At 35.2% G+C, this 20,964-nt stretch overlaps 1 long non-coding RNA gene across 1 annotated transcript; it reads left to right on the top strand.

The window, feature by feature from the left end:
- Window positions 1-1,860: 1,860 nt before the first annotated feature.
- On the top strand, window positions 1,861-16,411 carry LOC134663907 (uncharacterized). Its single transcript, XR_010098186.1, has 3 exons — window positions 1,861-2,055; window positions 13,884-14,003; window positions 16,206-16,411. It is a non-coding gene; the product is annotated as an uncharacterized LOC134663907 (long non-coding RNA).
- Window positions 16,412-20,964: the final 4,553 nt, after the last annotated feature.

Genomic DNA, 20,964 nt, shown 5'->3' with positions numbered 1-20,964 from the left:
ATAAATAAAATAAATAAAATAAATAAAATAAATAAAATAAATAAAATAAATAAAATAAATAAAATAAATAAAATAAATAAAATAAATAAAATAAATAAAATAAATAAAATAAATAAAATAAATAAAATAAATAAAATAAATAAAATAAATAAAATAAATAAAATAAATAAAATAAATAAAATAAATAAAATAAATAAAATAAATAAAATAAATAAAATAAATAAAATAAATAAAATAAATAAAATAAATAAAATAAATAAAATAAATAAAATAAATAAAATAAATAAAATAAATAAAATAAATAAAATAAATAAGATAAATAAGATAAATAAGATAAATAAGATAAATAAGATAAATAAGATAAATAAGATAAATAAGATAAATAAGATAAATAAGATAAATAAGATAAATAAGATAAATAAGATAAATAAGATAAATAAGATAAATAAGATAAATAAGATAAATAAGATAAATAAGATAAATAAGATAAATAAGATAAATAAGATAAATAAGATAAATAAGATAAATAAGATAAATAAGATAAATAAGATAAATAAGATAAATAAGATAAATAAGATAAATAAGATAAATAAGATAAATAAGATAAATAAGATAAATAAGATAAATAAGATAAATAAGATAAATAAGATAAATAAGATAAATAAGATAAATAAGATAAATAAGATAAATAAGATAAATAAGATAAATAAGATAAATAAGATAAATAAGATAAATAAGATAAATAAGATAAATAAGATAAATAAGATAAATAAGATAAATAAGATAAATAAGATAAATAAGATAAATAAGATAAATAAGATAAATAAGATAAATAAGATAAATAAGATAAATAAGATAAATAAGATAAATAAGATAAATAAGATAAATAAGATAAATAAGATAAATAAGATAAATAAGATAAATAAGATAAATAAGATAAATAAGATAAATAAGATAAATAAAATAAATAAAATAAATAAAATTAATCAAGTAAATCAAGTAAATAAATATACATAATCAAGTAAATATATATACATATATATATATATATATACATATATATATAAATAAAATAAATAAGATACATTAAATAAATAATATATAAAATAAATAAAATAAGTACTCCCGGTCCTGTAATAATAAAATTATAGGTCGTCAGTCAATACTGACATCAGGAACATGTTTTCGAACCTCTGGGAACCTCAGATATCGAATTTAAGTCCAGTAAGTAAGTCCCAAAAACTTTTAGGGACCTATGGTCGACATCGATTACGAATATGAACTTAATCGGCCAATTTCGAAAAATGTCCCAAAAAGGGACATCAGTCAATACTGACATCAGGAACATGTTTTCGAACCTCTGGGAACCTCAGATATCGAATTTAAGTCCAGTAAGTAAGTCCCAAAAACTTACACCTTTGAAAAGTAATCTTAGGGACTATGGTTAATCTAGATTGAGAATTGATTTAATCCGAATTGAGGATTGATGCGTTAATTCAAATTGATTCAATCGGATTGCCGCGTCAATCAGAATTGATTCAATTCGAATTGATCAATCCGGATTGATCAATTCGGATTGACGCGTCAATTCGATTGATCAATCCGGATTGATTTAGTTCAGATTGATGCCAACACTGGGTATATATATACATACATACATACAAATAAAGGAAAAACTCAACGTCGTGTAGTATCAGGCTGTCAAAGAGAAGGCAGATAGAGGACCGCCAAACATGGAAATTGCTCCACCGACAAGAGTCTTACTCTGAAATATTTATGATGATGATGACTTGAACAAATAACTAATAATAAATAACCATACCTACTTAATAAATAAATTCTCCTATGGATTCGGCATCATCGTCATAATTATCTTTGAAACTTCAGTACTGCGCAATGACACTGTCCATTTCACTTTTGTCAAAATCAACTACAATTGTACTTCTCATTAAAAATTTAAAGCGAGCTTGTCGTGTGAACGCTCTCACTGCGCCCACGGAGGGGGGGCGACGCCCCAAGTAGGCGGGACACTGACAACGCAAGGTGAACTAAACTGTAAGTATTAATGCATAAGGTTCAATATAAAGACAGTTATTTAGATGCATTTAATGCAAGTCGCTGGTATGAGCGAGGGGTCCGCTAAGTAGCTTTCAAGCCCGTGTGGCGATCGGGATTTTTTCGCCTTTCATTATGGAATCCGCCGTTTTGCAACACATTCTCGAGTTTTTGTCACGAATCAATTAAGTTTTTGTTTGATTGGACTCGTTGTTTATTTCTTTAGTTAAAAGAGCAGAAATTAATTAATGTTTAATTGATATTAATTCTGTGAGTTTATAATACATATCAGTGGCGTAACTAGGGGGGGGGTTGGAGGGGGCACGTGCCCCGGGCGCCGTCCAAGGGGGGGCGCCAAAATGGGCAAAATACCTCCCATAGAAAATGGACCAGCCAAAATGTAGGACACAGCCAAATTCTATTTTCGCGACTTGCTCAGTATAATACCAAAACCTCCCTGGCAACGGAAATGCAGTTATTTTTTAGCCACCCTGTATACAGGATGGTCAAACCTTGACGTCCAAATAATTTTTTTAGAATCGATGTCGTGGGCTATCAGAATATACCCCATGTTAGCCGATTTTTCGTAGTTTACGAGTTTAACTTTTGTTAAGAAATTCCGGGGTGAAGCTTTGCTTTGCTTTTATGTCTTCTAATAATTGTTCGTGGTATTTGCACTGATAACATGAAATAGCGATGGGGAAGTGACCCCATAAAATAATAAAAATAACAAAAGAGGACTTTTTTTAATGAATTACTAATTTGGAAGCTTTCCACCTCAGTTCCTTTGACCGGCGACTCTGAAAAGTTAGGACTATATTAAGTATCACTTTTTTTACCTTTTAAAAAAACTTAGGGTCCAGCAGTTTCTATAATAACAAAAAGTCCTTGAAATCGCTTGTATTTTTTATTTATTTAGGTAAGGGCAACATTAAGCTTGACATGCTTGAACGTAAAAGTCTGTTTTTTTCCCAAATCAGCCAAGTGAGGATGCTGTTGTTGGATGTTTTTTTAGCAACTGCGCCGTTTGTCAAGGATTATGTTACAAAAAGAAACATTCAATAAAGTTCAATAGTTTTTTTTTTATAAATTAAATCTTCACCCCGGAATTTATTACAAAAGTTAAAAGTAATAAAAATCATAATTCGAAAACTATTACGAAACGTCGTCGGCTAAGATACATATTCTGATAGCCCACAGCGTGAGGAATTTAAAAATTTTTTGGACGTCAAGGTTTAGACCAGCCTGTATAAACAAGACATGCCGTGCTAACATCGCTCGTTCTGTGATACTAAATGTCGTGAAAAACCTGTGTCAGGTATTAAGAGCATTCTATCCAGAGTTTCGGTGTGGGATCGGGACAATTTAGTCCAATTCAATCCCACCAAGACTCAATTTTGCGCGTTTAGCGCTAAGGTAACCTCATTTTTCAAGGCACAACCCTTGCCATGTCAGGGAGTATTGGGAGCCTCGGTGTTGACATCTCCATCAGTGACATCCAATAATTTCGTAGCCACCTTGCTGGGTAGGCTGCGCTCGTATCCAAAAAAACTCGGTGTGCTCAATAAAGGGAGGCGATACTTTATTCTGGGGTAGACAGATCCCATTTATTGAGTACTGCTGTCACCTTTGGGCAGGAGCATCTGGATGCCACCTTGGACCCTTCAAATCAGTCCAAAGGCGCGCTGTACCTTTGAATAGTCTACGATCCCAAACTCACAAGCGATATTGAACCTTTAAGTCTAAGGAGATCTCCAAAAAATAGGTGTATAAGTTTTAGAATGGTCAGCAACGCGCATGTAACGCCTCTGGAGTGTAGACGTCCATAGGATGCGGTGACCGCTTACCATCAGGTGGGTCGTAAGGTCGTAACTTTGTTAGCCACCGATGTACTAAAACAAACACTTATTTGTTTCAATGAAAAGTAAACTTTAATAAGTAAAAAAGTAACCCTTTCGTTAGTTCATTTCGTTTGGGGGGGGGGGGGGCGCAAATTTGGTGCCTGCCCCGGGCGCCATATCCTCTAGCTACGCCACTGATACATATGTTATGTCTAATACTTCCTAGTACTTATCTAAAATAAAATAGAGTTGGCAAGAGATTTGCACCGAACTGTTAAAATTCTCATCTCATCATCTCATCTCTTATAATACTAACTTACTCAGCTAATAAATATATTCAAAACTAACAAACAGTACAACTACATACAATTAAAAAAGGGATAAGATAAAACTAAAACTATACAAACTTATAAATAAAAAAACTTGGTGCCTTAAGTATCAATTTTATTTATTTTTTTATTCTACACTTACCATTACTTATATGGCAAGTATCCATAACTAGAACCTACCTAAGATATATTTGAATTTACCTACCTATACACCAAATCTAATATAGTTTCAGATGAAATTCGTAGTAGGTGATAAAATTTTAGTAGGAGCTCGATATTAAAACAACTAAATCATAGGTATGCGACTCGCATTTCCTTCCCCACTACAATCCTGGGCACTATGGGATTACTTAATTTTATTACTAGAGTCGAAACTTGGCTTGGTATACAGTTTAAGGTGACAGTCCATTTCCAACGACAGCTGCACTACTTACTGTTCATTTTACTATGGAAATTGACAACGACAGCGACGCGTTTAGTACCCGTAGTGCAGCTGCAGTTAAAAATGGAATGTTACCATTAAGTAGACAGCACTTAGGTATACATAACTACCCCAATATGTCATTATAATACAACAGTTTCAAATTATGAAGACACAACGAACAGAGTAGCTCAATAGTGGGACCGGATTTTTGCACTATAAGTTTTGATAATTCTAAAGTTGAAAAAGTGATACTTATCTGATATGGGACATATTTTTAAGCATATTTGCAATATATGATGAAAAGTTAGAACGAGCGTTAGATATAAATTAGGTATTTATATATTTTTAGTAATGATTTTTTAATATTGAATTAAAGTGCAATGTTTAAGTTCCATTGTTTATAATATGTATGACGCTTTATAATGTAAAATTATTAGAATTTTTTTTAACGTGCTTCTTTATCAAACTACAATTAGCTTATTATTTAGTCGATATTGAATTAAAGTTTAATAAATCCACAACAACATATCTCATTTTTTAAGTTAATAGGCAAGCTAAAAAGCTAGAAGAATAAGATATATGCTCTAGAATTAATATGCGTTTTTTGTCCTATAAGATCTAATATTGAATTAGAGTCTGTAAAAATAAGTCTATTACTATAAAATAATATACGCAGCCATATTATGGAAAGTAAGAAATTTCTGCGTGTAGCTTGCATTGTAATAGTAAAATCTAGTTAAAAAGGCGCGAAATTCATACATACGCCGCGCTGGTCCGTCAGTCGCCGGCGCGGCGCTCGAGAGCCTATCATAGCCTACCTATACTTCGCCCCTCGCCCCACCTCCCGCTCAGTAACACTGTCTGTCTTTTCTTATCATTCATTTGTTTGTTTACCGTGCACATGTATAAATTAGATGCGGACATTACGTGAAATTAAAATATCTTATTACGTAAAAATACCTACAGCTGGTCAATCAGATCTTGGCAGTAGAAAGAGGCGGCAAATTTGAAAAATGTAGGCGCGAAGGGATATCGTCCCATAGAAAATTTGTGTTTCGCGCCTTTTTTTAGTGACAAGATTTGCTTGACCAGCTATATTTCATTATCTTGACTAATATTGTAATAAAAATGTACAAGATATTCACAACTATTTTTTACTATACATAGTTTGTAAAAACAAAGTCTCATTTCAAACATAGACAGAGAGAATCATCATACTATCTTTGACTTACACTAGTACTAGCACCCAAAAGAAAAGGATGAATATAGTTTTTTGTTTTTATTTACTGACAAATGGTTTGACCAACTATACCTATTTCTGGTTCCTATTGTCATGTCCTGTCCTATTCAAGGTCAATATCATAATATGTATATTATAAACCAACTGCTCAATATTACACGGTATACATCCTGAATATACAATAAGGTAAGTGAGGCCACTTACCTTATTGTATATTCCGTGTGGGCCGTATATGCCTATATACAGCCCACCTTAAATTAAAATGGTTTTTTTTAATAAACAGGATATGAAGTATGAAAAACTCACTCAAATAGGTTTCTCATTTATTTAAGTTTCTTCATTATACCAAAATAGTTATAAAAATATTACGATACTCTTAATATACCTTAAAAGTCCTATTATGGGCCTTATTGAACACTAGCAGTGTATTACTTAATCCCGCAAAAAATAATCATTTTGACAGTAGGTAATAACAGATTTTATTGTTTTTAACTTAAGAGTTATACATATACAAATAACAATATTTGATACTTCATAACAGGAGGATTTATTTATAATAAGTGAAAATAATTATTTTGGGCCTTAATAACTAAAGATATAAAAATTGTCTAGTTTACGCGAAAATAGTAGGTAACTAAACATAAATCTTTATTAGTTATAGTAGTATCATCTTTTAACATCTGGGGGCACGGCAGTGCCCCTGCCAAGACGAGCAAAGCGCAAGGGCACTATCTACCTTTTCTCGAAGCGCTTCGTCGTTTTTTGGAACCCTCATAACTTGGGGTTGGATTATACCAGATAAACAAAGTTCTCGGACTTATTAAGCATATCAATTGCATAGCTCTTATACTTTAGATTTTATTCATATCTAAAAACTTCGATTTCGTCACTGACTCACTCACTTGATGATCATCAATACCGGGTACTTCCTGAAGTCCTCTAAGAAGCTGAAATTTGGTATGTAAGATAGTTTTAGTACACAAACAACAAATAAATTCAAAAAAATTTTATCCCTAAGGGGATGAAGATGGGGTTTAATTTTGTATGGGGAATCAATAATCGCTGAACCGATTTAGTTGAAATTTGGTATGTAGATAGGTATTGTTATGGGGAAGGATATAGAATAGATTTCAACCTCAAAGTTTACCCTTACGGGGTGAAGGCAGATTTTAACTCCAAAGTTTACCCTTACGGGGTGAAGGGTTTATATGGGGAATCAGTAAGAAGTACATTGTGTAACAGATGCCCCCAGATACTTATTTCAGGATTTTTAATAGTAAATCACCCCCAACCCTTTAAATTAGGGCATGGAAGATTGTCATAAGCAACTTACAAAAAGAAGTGAAATCCCACCAAAAACATTTTGATGTAAAATGTTGCCCAAACGAAACCATAAGGCTCGCACTGTCAAAAAGTTATCAGATCTCTTGCCAAGCTTCTAACTCTACAAGCCCTCTAAACTTTACTAGCCCTACACCAAAAGTATGTGGCTTGGCCGTTTCATTTCTACAAGAACTACTGTAAGTATAATACAAAAACCGCCCAAATGCGAATCGGACTCGCGTTCCAAGGGTTCCGTACATTACACAATTTTAACAATATATATTTTTTTTAGAGAAAAGTGAGTAAAATGTCTTTAAAAAACCCGTAGGGATCGGAAAACTAGGTACTTAAGTCCGACTCACGCTTGACTGCACATTTCTAATAGGTTTTTCTGGCATCTATAGGAAAAGAGCTAATATGTGTATTTTTTTCATAATTGTAGACCCAGTAGTTTCGGAGATAAGGGGGGGGCGGGGAATGGTCATTTTTTGCGTATTTTCTTAAATAACTTCTAAACTATTTATTTTAAAATTATGAAAAAATATATCTGAGGTTCTCACAATGAGCCCCTTAATTTGATATATAACAAGATATAGTGTTTTTTTCTTCTATTTATCATTCATCTCAAAAGTGACCCCTTTATTTGTGACGTCCCACGGTCAAAGGTACCTTATGGTGGGTATGGAGTTATGCATACCCCAGTAATCTACAATAAATAAGCTATCGATAATACAAAAGAGATATGATTTTTTGAAAATAATGTTGTGAAATGAGCAACTTTACGATACAGAAGTTTTAAGTTTAGCTGCCTAAAAAACTATGTTCCTGAAGTAAGTTACATAGTTGACTACAAATAATAATACCTTATATATCTGAGATTTAAAAAATGTTGCGACTTGTTCTGTAATGCAAATAGAAACCTTTGATATCGACTGATTTATGTGTATACTAACCAGTCTCTTGAAAATAAAGTTTTATTACATTTTCACGATTTATTGCAATGAGCTCTCTAGATTTAAATTTTATCTATTAGAAAACGACACTGAGAGACAGTTTAAGCAAAAAACAATACCGATTTAGAGGTGAAAATGTATTTTCTGACTTTTTCATATAAAATCAGATAATTGAATATTTTTACTTTTAATGTAACACACAATCAATTTTTCTGAGCACATAATATGAAAGAAATTCTGTCATTCAAATGAAATAAATCCTAAAACCCCAACTAAATACTATATTTAACCCCTTATGCCACTTTAAACTTACATAACAATAACAGTATTTGCTCCATACATTTACGAAAAGGTACCTTATGGAAATAAATCTAATAATACATCACTACAAAACATCAATCACATTGAAGCTTTTATCTTTTATGAATAGAAAATATTAATTTACATTAAACTGCCACAAATTTAATTGGTTCTTCGTCATAATAATCTTAAAAAAGACCAATAATTTGTATGTAATGAAAAGGTACCTTGTGGTTAAGTTACATGATGAGGCATGATGATGATGGAACAGTTAGGATAAACTAATAATATTTTGGGGTAAAGATATTATAAATCGTCTATTTCTTATCAATAATATATTTTGGTTGCCATTGAAGACAAGCGGCATTGAGGTTCAATGACCTTAGATATTCCATAAGGTAATGCGTCGGGTATTGGCATTTTTCAGCAAACCAATGGCTGATTTATTGCATGCGACCAAACCAAATGAAGATTATTCTAGTTAAGAAAGACTTGACGAGAGTAACTTTAGTATAATAGCAGGCTACTTGGATTTATAATGTCGGTCGATGTACGGTTATAATATTTGCTAGGCGCCCCAACCAGAACTGAAATTATCAAATTAGTTTTGCAGAATGCTAATACAGTTCTCTACCAAACTTCTTTTCCCGTATTGACTAGTTTTTTTGGAAATTTTCAACCTTTTTTCCATAAGGTACCTTTTTACTAAACTCTGAGACGACGTTACTAGGCTTATAACTAACTTATAACAAAAATAAAAACAGGTAAACAAACGTTACGCATTAAGGTTTGAGATCACACAATAAAAAAAAATTGAGCATATTTTCACCTCTTTACAAAACATTTCATAACTCCGAAACTAGAAACCCTCATAAGGTACCTTTTCCCGTGGAACGTCACATTTGAATTTCTATTATTTACTTTACATGTACAGTACCGGTCAAAAGTTTAAGTTCACTCTGCGAAATAAGGTTATCATATTTAATTATGTTCAAATATAGAATATGTTTTGAATTTCAAACGTTTAATTGTTTCCACTACTACCAAATAACAATAAAAATACCTCTTGGAGGAATCGTTTTATGTTATTCGGAAAATTTGATCCATTTAATATTTTTGTTCCGTGTTTCCTATGAGATTTCGTGAAGTTAGAAATCATTTAAAATGGGTCGCAAAGCCGATTTTAGTGTCGAAACTCGTGCTGTTATTGTAACTCTGTCAAATGAGGGCTACACGACGCGGAAAATCGCTGAAAAAATGAAGGTTTCTCAAACCGCTGTCGTGAGTACTTTGAAACGAAAACAAAAAACCGGTCTTAATTGCAGTCGATCTCGGTCAGGTAGGCCAAAAGTCACGTCTAAAAGCGAAGACCAATTTATTTGCGTGCAGAGCAAACGCCAACGTACTCTAACTGCTCCAGAAATTTGCGAAGAACTCAACGCCACCCGAGAACAGCGAGTATCGGTTTCGACAGTGCAACGGCGTCTGCGAAACTATGGTCTAAAAGGTCGTATTGCTGCCAAAAAACCCTTGTTACGTAGTCAGAATAAAGTTAAGAGGTTGAAATGGGCCCAGAAACACAAAAACTGGACGTTGAACAGTGGTCTAAAGTTTTATTTTCTGACGAATCGAAGTTTGAAATTTTTGGAGGGAGTCGTCGTCAATATGTTCGACGACAAGTAGGCGAACGAATGATAAAGCAATGCGTGTTGCCAACAGTGAAGCACGGTGGAGGATCAGTTATGGTCTGGGGATGCTTTGCGGGTGATAAAGTTGGTGATCTCGTGAGAGTCAATGGCATAATGGATAAGAAAATGTATCATAACATTTTGCAACGTCACGCTTGTCCATCTGGAAAACGGATTGTAGGCAGAGGTTTTGTTTTCCAACAAGACAACGATCCCAAGCATACGTCGAAGTTGTGCAAAAACTACATTTCATCCAAAGAGAACCAAAAAGAATTAAAATATATGGATTGGCCTCCTCAATCGCCCGACCTCAATCCAATTGAGTTGTTATGGGATGAATTGGACAGGAGTGTGAGAAAAATGCGGCCAACTAATAAAGAACAGCTTTGGGAATACCTATACATTTGTTGGAATAAAATTTCGACATCACCACTGCAAAAACTAATTACGCGAATGCCGAAAGTGTGTGTGTGTGTTGCATTGAAAGCAAAAGGCGGATATTTTGAAGAGTCTAAAGTTGGCAAAAACTGATCTTTTTTATTTAATTGTGGTTTTAAATTAGAGAATTACCTTTAATTTATTATGTAATAAAAGATTATTAAATACTTTTATTAGTACATTGTGTTATAGCTTCATTTAACCGAATTTACAGAGTGAACTTAAACTTTTGACCGGTACTGTATGTTCTTGGGTTATAGACTTACATGTGTATACCAAATTTCAACTTATTGGTGCAGTAGTTACGGAGCAAATAGGCTGTGACAGACAGACAGCCAGACACACGAGTGATCCTATAAGGGTTCAGTATTTTTCCTTTTGAGGTACGGAACCCTAAAAATAATGAATTTAATAAATTTTTCACCTTATGCCCATGTGGCGGTAGCGAAACAGCCAAGCCACATATTTTGACTAAGGTGTAGAGTTAGTGAAGTTAGGGCTTGTAGAGTTTGAAGCTTGGGTCGACAAGAGATCTGACAACTTTTTGACAGTGCGAGTCTTATGGTTTCGTCTTAGCAACAATTTACATGAAAATGTGTTTGGTGGGATAATTTTTTACAGTATAAATATTTATTCGTAACAAATAAGTATTATATTAACATAATTTTGACAGTACATCTGGTGCTACATTACGACACCGGTGCTATAATAAGCACATTAAAACACTCCCTTTGGCCGTGTGTTAAAATTTGTCACTCGTTGCAAAATATCTATTTTTCGCACTTCTATCGTAAATACCTACCTATGTATTAACAAAAAAAGTCACTTGTAAATAGTTACTGCCTTTAAAAAGTATAAGTGCCGCAATGTTATTAGACTTTTTGATCTATAAACGTCTTTAGGTCAATAAAGCAAGTGATAAATGATTAGAGTTAGACCAAGAAAAGTCTGCAGCAATTTTGACAGCCCACGCAGTGCAAGTGTTATTTATAAGTCATAATTTTATAGAAGTTTCTTCAAATCGACCTTATTAATAAGAGATTAAAAATATTCAAAATTATCTTAAAATATTTTAATCTAATATTTCATCTCATATGTTCAATAAGGCCCGGGACTGGACCTTTTTACCTGCACTGACAGTGGGCCTTCTTAGCAACAAGTACAAATTCAGAATAATTGGGAATAATAGGGAGCAACTGTTATTTTTGAATGCTGGGCCTTGTTACCCGCCGGGCCTGATATGCCTGCACTTCACCTACCTTATTTGTTTTACAAGGGGAAAAGTTGTTGATTAACCGCTCGTGCTAATATTGATACCCAAACAAGCGAAACATTTTTTTTATCAAATAGGAGGCAAACGAGCAGACGGATCACCTGGTGGTTAGCGATTACCGCCGCCCATGGACACCCGCAACACCAGAAGGGTTGCAAGCGCGTTGCCGACCTTTAAGATGGGGGTCTTTTAAGGTTTGAAGGTCGTATCGGACAGTTCATTCCACAGTTTGGCTGTGCGAGGCAGGAAGTACATTCACAAATTCAAACATTCTAAAATTGAAGCACGAGCGTAGCGAGTGCTTCGTAAAATTGAACCTTGAGCGTAGTGAAGGTTTCGAGGGACGAAGGTTAAATAAAATTTTCATCACATCAGCTCGTAAAGGCCCTCTTGATTTTTCGAAACGGATAAGAAAAGTGGCATTTAATTTGATGCAAATTTTGAGTTGTTTCCGTAGGTAAATTGGATCAGTTGGTTGGTAATATTGACTTTAAAATTATAAATATTGAATAACGTTAGTTTGAAATTGATTTTATGATATCTTAAAAAATATATGTCGCTAGTCATTTATAACCTAAAAGCGCCAAATTACGCAAAATTATATTGAAATGACACCTGTGTATTGAATTTGAAGAATACTTTAACAAGGGTAGTTATCTGTATGACAATGCACCTAAAATAATTTTCAAATGTATCTATTATTTCTATACTTAACACGATAACGAATTCTACGTAAACGAAACCGCGGGCAATCCCTAGTACATATAGAAATAAATAAGGGAAGGTAAGTTTCCATTAGTGTACTGTGTAAAATAACTATTTACCATTGATAATAATTTTATAAACGCTTTGCGTATTTTAAGGTCACCGCGCTAACCGCTAGCCCGCGACCGTCGATCGCTGCCTCCTGCCCCGGCGCACAGCGCGGCGCGCGAAAACGCCGCGCGTTTGAAATATAAGCTCGGAATGCATACTTACGTATCAGTATTTAGTGTCGCCGTGATTTTATATTTCTAATCTTTTGTGTGAGAAGTAAGATCTTTATTATGACCGTGTAATATTAACTCTACAGACTTTAATTCAATATTGGCTATACTGCTTAACCAGAAATCAATATCTAGACAAGCACATTGTCTACATTTCTAACTTTTTACATGTATACTAAGTTGATAGGTAATATCGTAATTTTGCAATATCAGCTACTCTAATTCTGTATTTACATAATAATTCGTGTTTTTACGTTCACCAGAAAGCAGCTGTTCCAGATTTCTAAAAACCGAATATTGTGAATAAATTAAAGTGTTATTGAATATGTTAAAGTTTTTTGTAACTTTAATTTTATATTTACATAGTTATTTAGCAAAAATTGAAATATTTAAATATGGCCGAACGCTCCACCTAAAATTTTCTAACTTTTTACATGAACGTTATTTAACATGCTTACAATAACATATCAAAAAAGAAAAAACTTTAATGTTATCAAAACCCATTTTTGTTCCACCGCTGGTCTAGAGTCTCTACGCCGATATACATACAAACCTACTGACGTATAGAAGGTATATATCTATCTAAGTGCCCTTAGTTTATGAAAATTCTCTGTAAACCCAAAAAATATTATCTAATTTAATCTGTCGTGAGCTCGTGAGTCATACTGACTTAACCAAAATATACGGTTATAATATTTCTCACAGATTTTCTATTTTAGAACTTAATAAGCTTAAACAAATAGATTAACCTTCTTGTTCATAAAACTTTACGGAACTGATTTAGTTAAATTATGTTTTATCCCTTTCTTACAAATACATAAGTCAAAATGACGGATAAGAACAAACGATTATTAGCTAATTGAGGTTTGAACTTGTAGCGCATTTATGAATTAGGTAAATAAGTGTTTAATTACGTTTTATTGAAGACAGATTTGTAGCAGAATTTACTTTACCGGCGCAAGTCGCAACTCGCAACTCATGTCATGTCGAAGCACAATTACTATACATTAAGCTACAGCTTAATTGCTTGCAGTTTCTCATCCACACAGCAGAGGATGAATCTAAAGCAAAACATGGCACATATCGACTAGCACAGAACTTATTGACCCAGCATACTTAGCATAGGATATCGGCGCGACGGACACCGTAGACGGTAAAGGTGACAGTCCATTTCCAACGACAGCTGCACTACTGTTCATTTTACTATGGAAATTGACAACGACAGCGACGCGTTCAGTACCGGGAGTGCAGCTGCGGTTAGAAATGGAATGTTACCATAAGAGCGTTTTCACATTGTACCAACGTTCATCATTTGAAATCTGTAAGAGAGCAAACATATTAAATGACTAACGGCGCGATTCGAACTTTAAGATACGTCAATTAATAAATCTAGAAACGATATAGGTTAGATATGTCAGTGTCAAATGTGACGTTTCTTCAAACAAAAACGTCACTCTGACACATCTAATCCATATCGTTTCTAGATCTATTATTTGACGTATCTTAAAGTTCGAATCAGGCAAACAAAGACACAGACAGACCCCTCACTCATACAACTCGCAAAACGTTGAGTAGAAAATACTATTTTAAATGGGCTGAATATAAATGTATAAATATAATTTTGCGACGAATTCAATTTTACGTAGGTACTTCAATTTTACCTACTTACCTCTCTATTTATCTAACTTGGAATTGTAAATTCCAATTACTTATAAATAACTGCATAGATAGAACTTAGCAACATAGTAACCATCACTTATACATAATATATTTAGAGACACAGGACTCCTAAGTCCAGTATTAGACGTGGCAACTTGAGACAAACACACCCAAGCCCCCGAACAAACGTCGCGCGGCGGTGGCCCCACGTCACCTGAATAAATTAGGACGGTCCGATCTTAATTAATGTGCGACACATACGACTACTACTTTTATCGTGATTAAGAACCTTTCTGCCGTTTTCTAAGCCCGTGGTGTTTACTAATGAACTGTTAATGGCAGTAGGTAGTTTTACATCTAGTTTTACACCTACCTACATAAATCATAAATTCATAGTAGAATTTTTCCTAATTATTTTATTGATATGTAGCGATAAATCACATGATATAAATCCACTTCATTTTAACAATATTTAAAAATGACAAAAATATGTTGATATGTGTTATTTAAATTTGAGTAAACACTACTAAACTTATAAATTATAAAATGAAATAGACGATTATTTTATTTGAAATAAAATACAATTTTAAAGAAAAATCTAGAGCTCCTTGCGATATCTTTTCGAATAAAGCATTATGTTTACCTACATCTCGGCATGTAGGGTGACAATGCGCTCCCCGTAGCGGCGGACAAGCGGAACGGGCCTGTCTCAAGGGACGCTCTAAATCGTATTGGTTTCCTATAATTTGTTTATTTAGGTGTTTTTTCAATGCAGAACGGTGAACGCAAAGTTTTCGTGTATACGGTAAATAGTTAGGTATTTCGTTTCAATTTGCTGTAATTTTACAGGATGTAGGATTATTTATTATTATTTAAATTTAGTTATTTTACATTATTAAAAAAATGTAGCATGCGGCCCTAGAACATAACTTGCAAGAACAAACAAAGTCGTTCAACAGCATAACGGACTAGAATAGAATTAAGAGCTGTTAAAAACAAAGTCAAACAAAAAACTTTATATAGAATAAATTTAGGTATATATGTAATTTAATTATACAATTTCCAGACAGCATAAATGGGGACCACCACTACCACTATCATCTTAACTGCTATAGCAACACTTACTTAATGCTAGTTAATTAGAACCAGCCACGGATGACCCATAAATTCTATAACATTTATTTTTGCGGGAATTCCATAGTAGTTTACGTTATAACATAAATATTAAAATGTTTAACATTTATTTACTTACCAATCATAAATATCACAATAAAAAGAAATTGGCACACTTATCCTATAGGTACTCGTCGCAGTTAATCAGGAAGTAAGCTTAATATTTAGTAAAAGCCGGAAGGTTAAAAAAAATCAGTATAATTGGCTTTACACATTTTATAAATTCATTACACAATTTTAGGCAGGTTTTTTAAAAGTAAATATAACATCATCCTCATAAAACAAAGTCCCCATGGCGTCTGTCTGTTTGTGTGTTTGTATGTTCGCGATAAACTCAAAAACTACTGAACGGATTTTCATGCGGTTTTCACCAATCAAAAGAGTGATTCTTGAAGGTTTAGGTGCATATTGTGCAATGTAACATTTCAAGCGAAGCTGGCGCGGGTCGCTTCGCTAGTATTTAATAAACTAAGTTCTAATCCAATTCTATATTTTGCCAAAACTCTTAATCCTTTGTCTTCAGCTGAAAAACATTCGAGCCGATAAATAATCCGCACAGCGTCCACAAAGTCATAATGTGCAAACGCCAAGCTCTCCGCGTTTGGCTGACACCGGCCAGCTGCGGCGCTGCCACTGCTAGCTGAGCGATTTACAATTATTTGTTTAAAAATAAATGAAATTTATTTTTTTGGTTGCGTCTTATGCAGAATCGTTAATGTTTTCTATTCAGATAGTAATTATGTCACAAATTGGCTTTTCCGGATCATCACGTTTTAGTATGAACTAAACTTTTATTCTTTAAATGTAGGTACTTACCGTACCGGAAGATTAATTGCCCATATAATTCATTACCTATATATGTTTTACTGGAAGAAACTCGAGAAGACAGCGCAGGATCGATAACAGTGGAGAACCCTTCTAAGAGTCCTATGTCCCTGATGAGGGATAACAGGATACCATCATCATCATCATCATATGTTTTATTGCTGGGACCAAAAGAGCTAACATTTGAGAAAAGTAAAATGAGGTTTGTTCAAATCAACCGCACACAACCAGTCGAACCGCACTAACCCCATGAATCGGTTGCTTGTAATCTTGTCCTCCATCCACCTTATTTGACCTTACGTCAAGTTACGTCTTCTAACTATGACTCGCAGTCGCTTTTCAAGAACTTTTCTGGACCATCATAAATCGGTTTAAGGATGACTCACATTAGACCGGGCCGTGCATTGGAACATTTGGAACTTCCGGCGCTTACTTTTCTATGACATGACAAGCGACCACGTGATACTTTCCATAGAAAACGATGCGCCGGAACGTCCGACCTGGACACGGCCCGGTCTAAACGGGGCTCATCCTTTATTCTGACTCCTATAGCTTGGTCCGGGGACGCGGAAGCTGTTACCTACTATAAAATAAAATTGGTAATGTCATTTCACCAATACTTGAATCTTACTTTAATCCGCCAGCAGTGGGTCCACCCAGGGCAGCGAGGCAGAACGAGGCGCGAGCTTGCTTTATCTGTGCTGGCGCGCTCCAAACAATATATTTATTGGACAGCGGAGCCCCGGCGCATCTATTCACAACACCTTCGTTGCCACTGCACTGCAGCGGGAGACAATAGTGACGTAAGAAATCGCCGATTTGTTCATTTTTAACAGTATCGAGGCGGGGGAACATTTCAAATTTCTGGATAGAATGATGGTTCCTATAAGCATGCACAGGTACTATTTCTGACGTGTAATTCATCATCATCATCATCATCTCAGCCTATATACGTCCCACTGCTGGGCACAGGCCTCCTCTCGAGCGCGAGAGGGCTTGGGCTATAGTCCCCACGCTAGCCCAATGCGGATTGGGGACTTCACATACACCTTAGAATTTCTTCGCAGATGTATGCAGGTTTCCTCACGATGTTTTCCTTCACCGAAAAGCGACTGGTAAATATCAAATGATATTTCGTACATAAGTTCCGAAAAACTCATTGGTACGAGCCGGGGTTTGAACCCGCGACCTCCGGATTGCAAGTCGCACGCTCTTACCGCTAGGCCACCAGCGCACCAGCGACGTGTAATTAGTGTCTAAAGAATAACAGTAAATGTCCATTGATTCAAATCAGGAAAAATATTTTTTATTGCACATAATTACGTTTCTACCATGTATACCTACTTTAATTTTTTGCTCATGTTACATCACGCATCGGTATACGGATTTTTATACCTATACGGATCTATTTACATGTACATGTACAAAATCCAATTGGACAATAAAAAATACATTTTCTATAGTTGAATAGATATACATGTATAATATGTATACACAAATTACTCATTTGTAATCAATGATACACTGGCGACTCAGAATTATTATGATGCCTACTGAATACTGATTGATATATTTATAAGTACTTACATTGAAATTCTTAAATGATTGGTGAATGTTAAAACGAATTTACGAGTAATTCATATGTAAAATCAATTGTTATAAATAATGATCATTTATGAATCTAGTTGACGATCAGAATCAAAATGATGATCGATACAAACTCAATAGGATTTAAAGACGTGTGTCCTATAATTTATAATTTATTGTCCCTACCAAGTCATATAGTATTTCAGGCCAGGTTAAATTTTGTATGCGCTTGAATACTGAAAGTTTGCTGTGTGCACTTATTTCGACTGTAAAAATTTAGTTGCGAATATTTCAGCAGTCGCCAGTGGAGCCAGCGGCGGGGTGCAGCCGAGCGTAGACCGTCCATCATGCGAGTAAGGTCACAGTTTGTCCTGCCCGCCGCCGCCACTGCTCCTGTTTTACGATACAGCGACTGTTTTGTTTTTAAGATTAAGCGAAACTAACTACCCGTTTCCGTCGTTTACTGACCCATTTTGTCTTCATAGGTATCGACTAAAACAAATAAATATTAAAAATACTTACCTATTTAATTTTTAATATGGTAATATCCCACAATAAAAAAGAAAAAAATATTTACATTTATTTAAAATCATATTAAAAATCTAGTTTGCGCCCCTAGCTGCAAATGCCACGGAATATTTAAATTGATTGAATCAAGAACCCACCTATAACCCCAACCAGGTGGCACGCAGAAACAAAAACATGAGAAACCTTGCACAAATAAAGCTCGTAGACGTTTCAATCACGGCGCCATTTGCCCAGGAACTGGTCTCCGGAGAGGCGAACAAGATGGATCGCGGTGTCAACACGAATTTGCATTCCTTGTTTGTCTCCGCGGAGCGTCGCCGGAAAAAACACCGCAATCTCATTGGGTTCGGTGCAGCGGGCGGCCGCATCAGTTATTCGCCGCTGCGGCCGGCTAACACGATTATCTGTCGTTTCGACCGAGAACCTCTTTTTTCTATTCCCTTGTTTTCCAACTTCACGTCTGCTCCGTGTTTTTCTGAATAGGAAATAGGATATGTCAGACGAAAAATTGACAAAAATATGGCTGACGCTGATGGAAAATAGTGGGTTTTCCGATAGGATCTGTCGGATCGCGTTTTCTGTAAGTAGTTGTACGCTCACATTTATTCGCAAGATCTTTTTCCTGTTTTGATTGTCCCTACAAGGTTTATTCGCGCCGCAATCATGTTTATCAAAACATTCTCCGAGAAAACAATTTGGGAATTATGCTTACGGACGCATTTGTCTATTACTGAGCTGATCTATTAGAGAGATGGTTTTCATCTAAATAAATAAGTACTCTTTTAAAGCCCGAACCAGAATATATTAATTCTAATGGCTGTTACTCAGGTACAAAATTCGTGATGAAAATGTTATCCATAAACAGCTGAAGAGCGGCGCGGTGTTATTAATGTTGGTGTCAGATGAAGAGCGACGGCGAGTGACGCGGCGTGGACTCGCGAGCGCTGCCCGGCGTGGGTGGCCCTGAGGTCACGAACTCGCAACACTGCGATATTTACCTTGTTGGATTCACGCCTCGTTACAACACTTATTAATTTACCAGGCTAATTTTTTACAGTTCAAAACTAACGTTTCCTCTCCCAAATTCGTCTCATTAGCACTCACGCCGCCTTCCTTTTCACTAAAACTGCATCCACAAATTATACAAAAACTGTTCCAGAACTGACAGATGAGTTTTAAAATATTTCACCAATGCACTTTTTCTGAAGACTCGTAAGAAACCCACGCCTGATTTATTAACAAAGGTCAAATATTAGATATACAAATTGTATTTTTTATGGTAAGTTTGTACTAATTTATATATTAATAAGGGGCCTTCAATGATGTTTAAAAAATAAATAAATCACGGTAGGTATATATTGCTAAACGTCCGTTCAGTGATAGCGCGTAACAAAAAGCTAATTTATCTCCGATTTCATAGCGTTACCTACCCGCTGTTCGTAGTCGTAAATTGCAGGGACATGAGATATGTGATTGCACCATGAATTACCGAGGAACCACACGCAACGGCTCATAAAGATCCCTCTAATGTCTTCATACGATACTCACAAGCGCTTCAACACGAAACTAGTGTCGGGTAAATTCACCAAACTAATAATTTCCTCGCGGTGAAGTGAGTCCGCGGAGAGTAGCTCACACGCTCTAGCAGCGACCCACTGATTACGACTTGATTATACCCTACAAAAACTTTCATAACCCGGAACTTCCATTGCCATTAGTGGCTAAAAAAACAATTATTGACGCCTCATGATAGCAATTAACACCCATCTGTTATTACATCCAAACCTTTACTTTCGGTAGACCTACTATCATGCGTAATGAGTTGCTCGTATCGGCTTGATATTTCGAGAAGATTGTTTTGTGGGTAAAGTAGAATTGGTGCCTTATGTAGATTGTTATAGGCTCTATACTGTAGTGGTGAGCGGTAGTAGAAATGTGTGGTGTGTAGACGTGTGAAGCTGACGCCTCCTGCGGGCGACGCGCGCAGACCACCCGCGCCGGGCTCGGCGCCCGAGCACCAGCCCGAGGGCGTGCGCGCTTCACACGTGGACGGTGCCCAAAGTTTTTTATTGACATTGCAAAAACTTTAGACAAACATTATCTTTTTTCGAAACGTTGAATGGATCGCACGTCCATCAATTTTGTAAATGCTTGTGATGTTATAGATAAGGCTGGCTCACGGACGTCAACAGGTTTGACCTGGCCGAGCCGCGAGCGCGAGGTGTTTCAGTGTGGTCCGGCGTCGGCGGCGCTGTCGGCGCGCACTCCGGCACGCGCGCTATGCGCATGAGCACAGCCTCGCTCTAACTGCTTAATAAATGACCAACCGATGGCATTAGGCG

The sequence above is a fragment of the Cydia fagiglandana genome, chromosome 4, assembly GCF_963556715.1.
Source record: "Cydia fagiglandana chromosome 4, ilCydFagi1.1, whole genome shotgun sequence".
NCBI lineage: Eukaryota > Metazoa > Arthropoda > Insecta > Lepidoptera > Tortricidae > Cydia > Cydia fagiglandana.
This window is presented reverse-complemented; position numbering and strand designations above follow the sequence as displayed.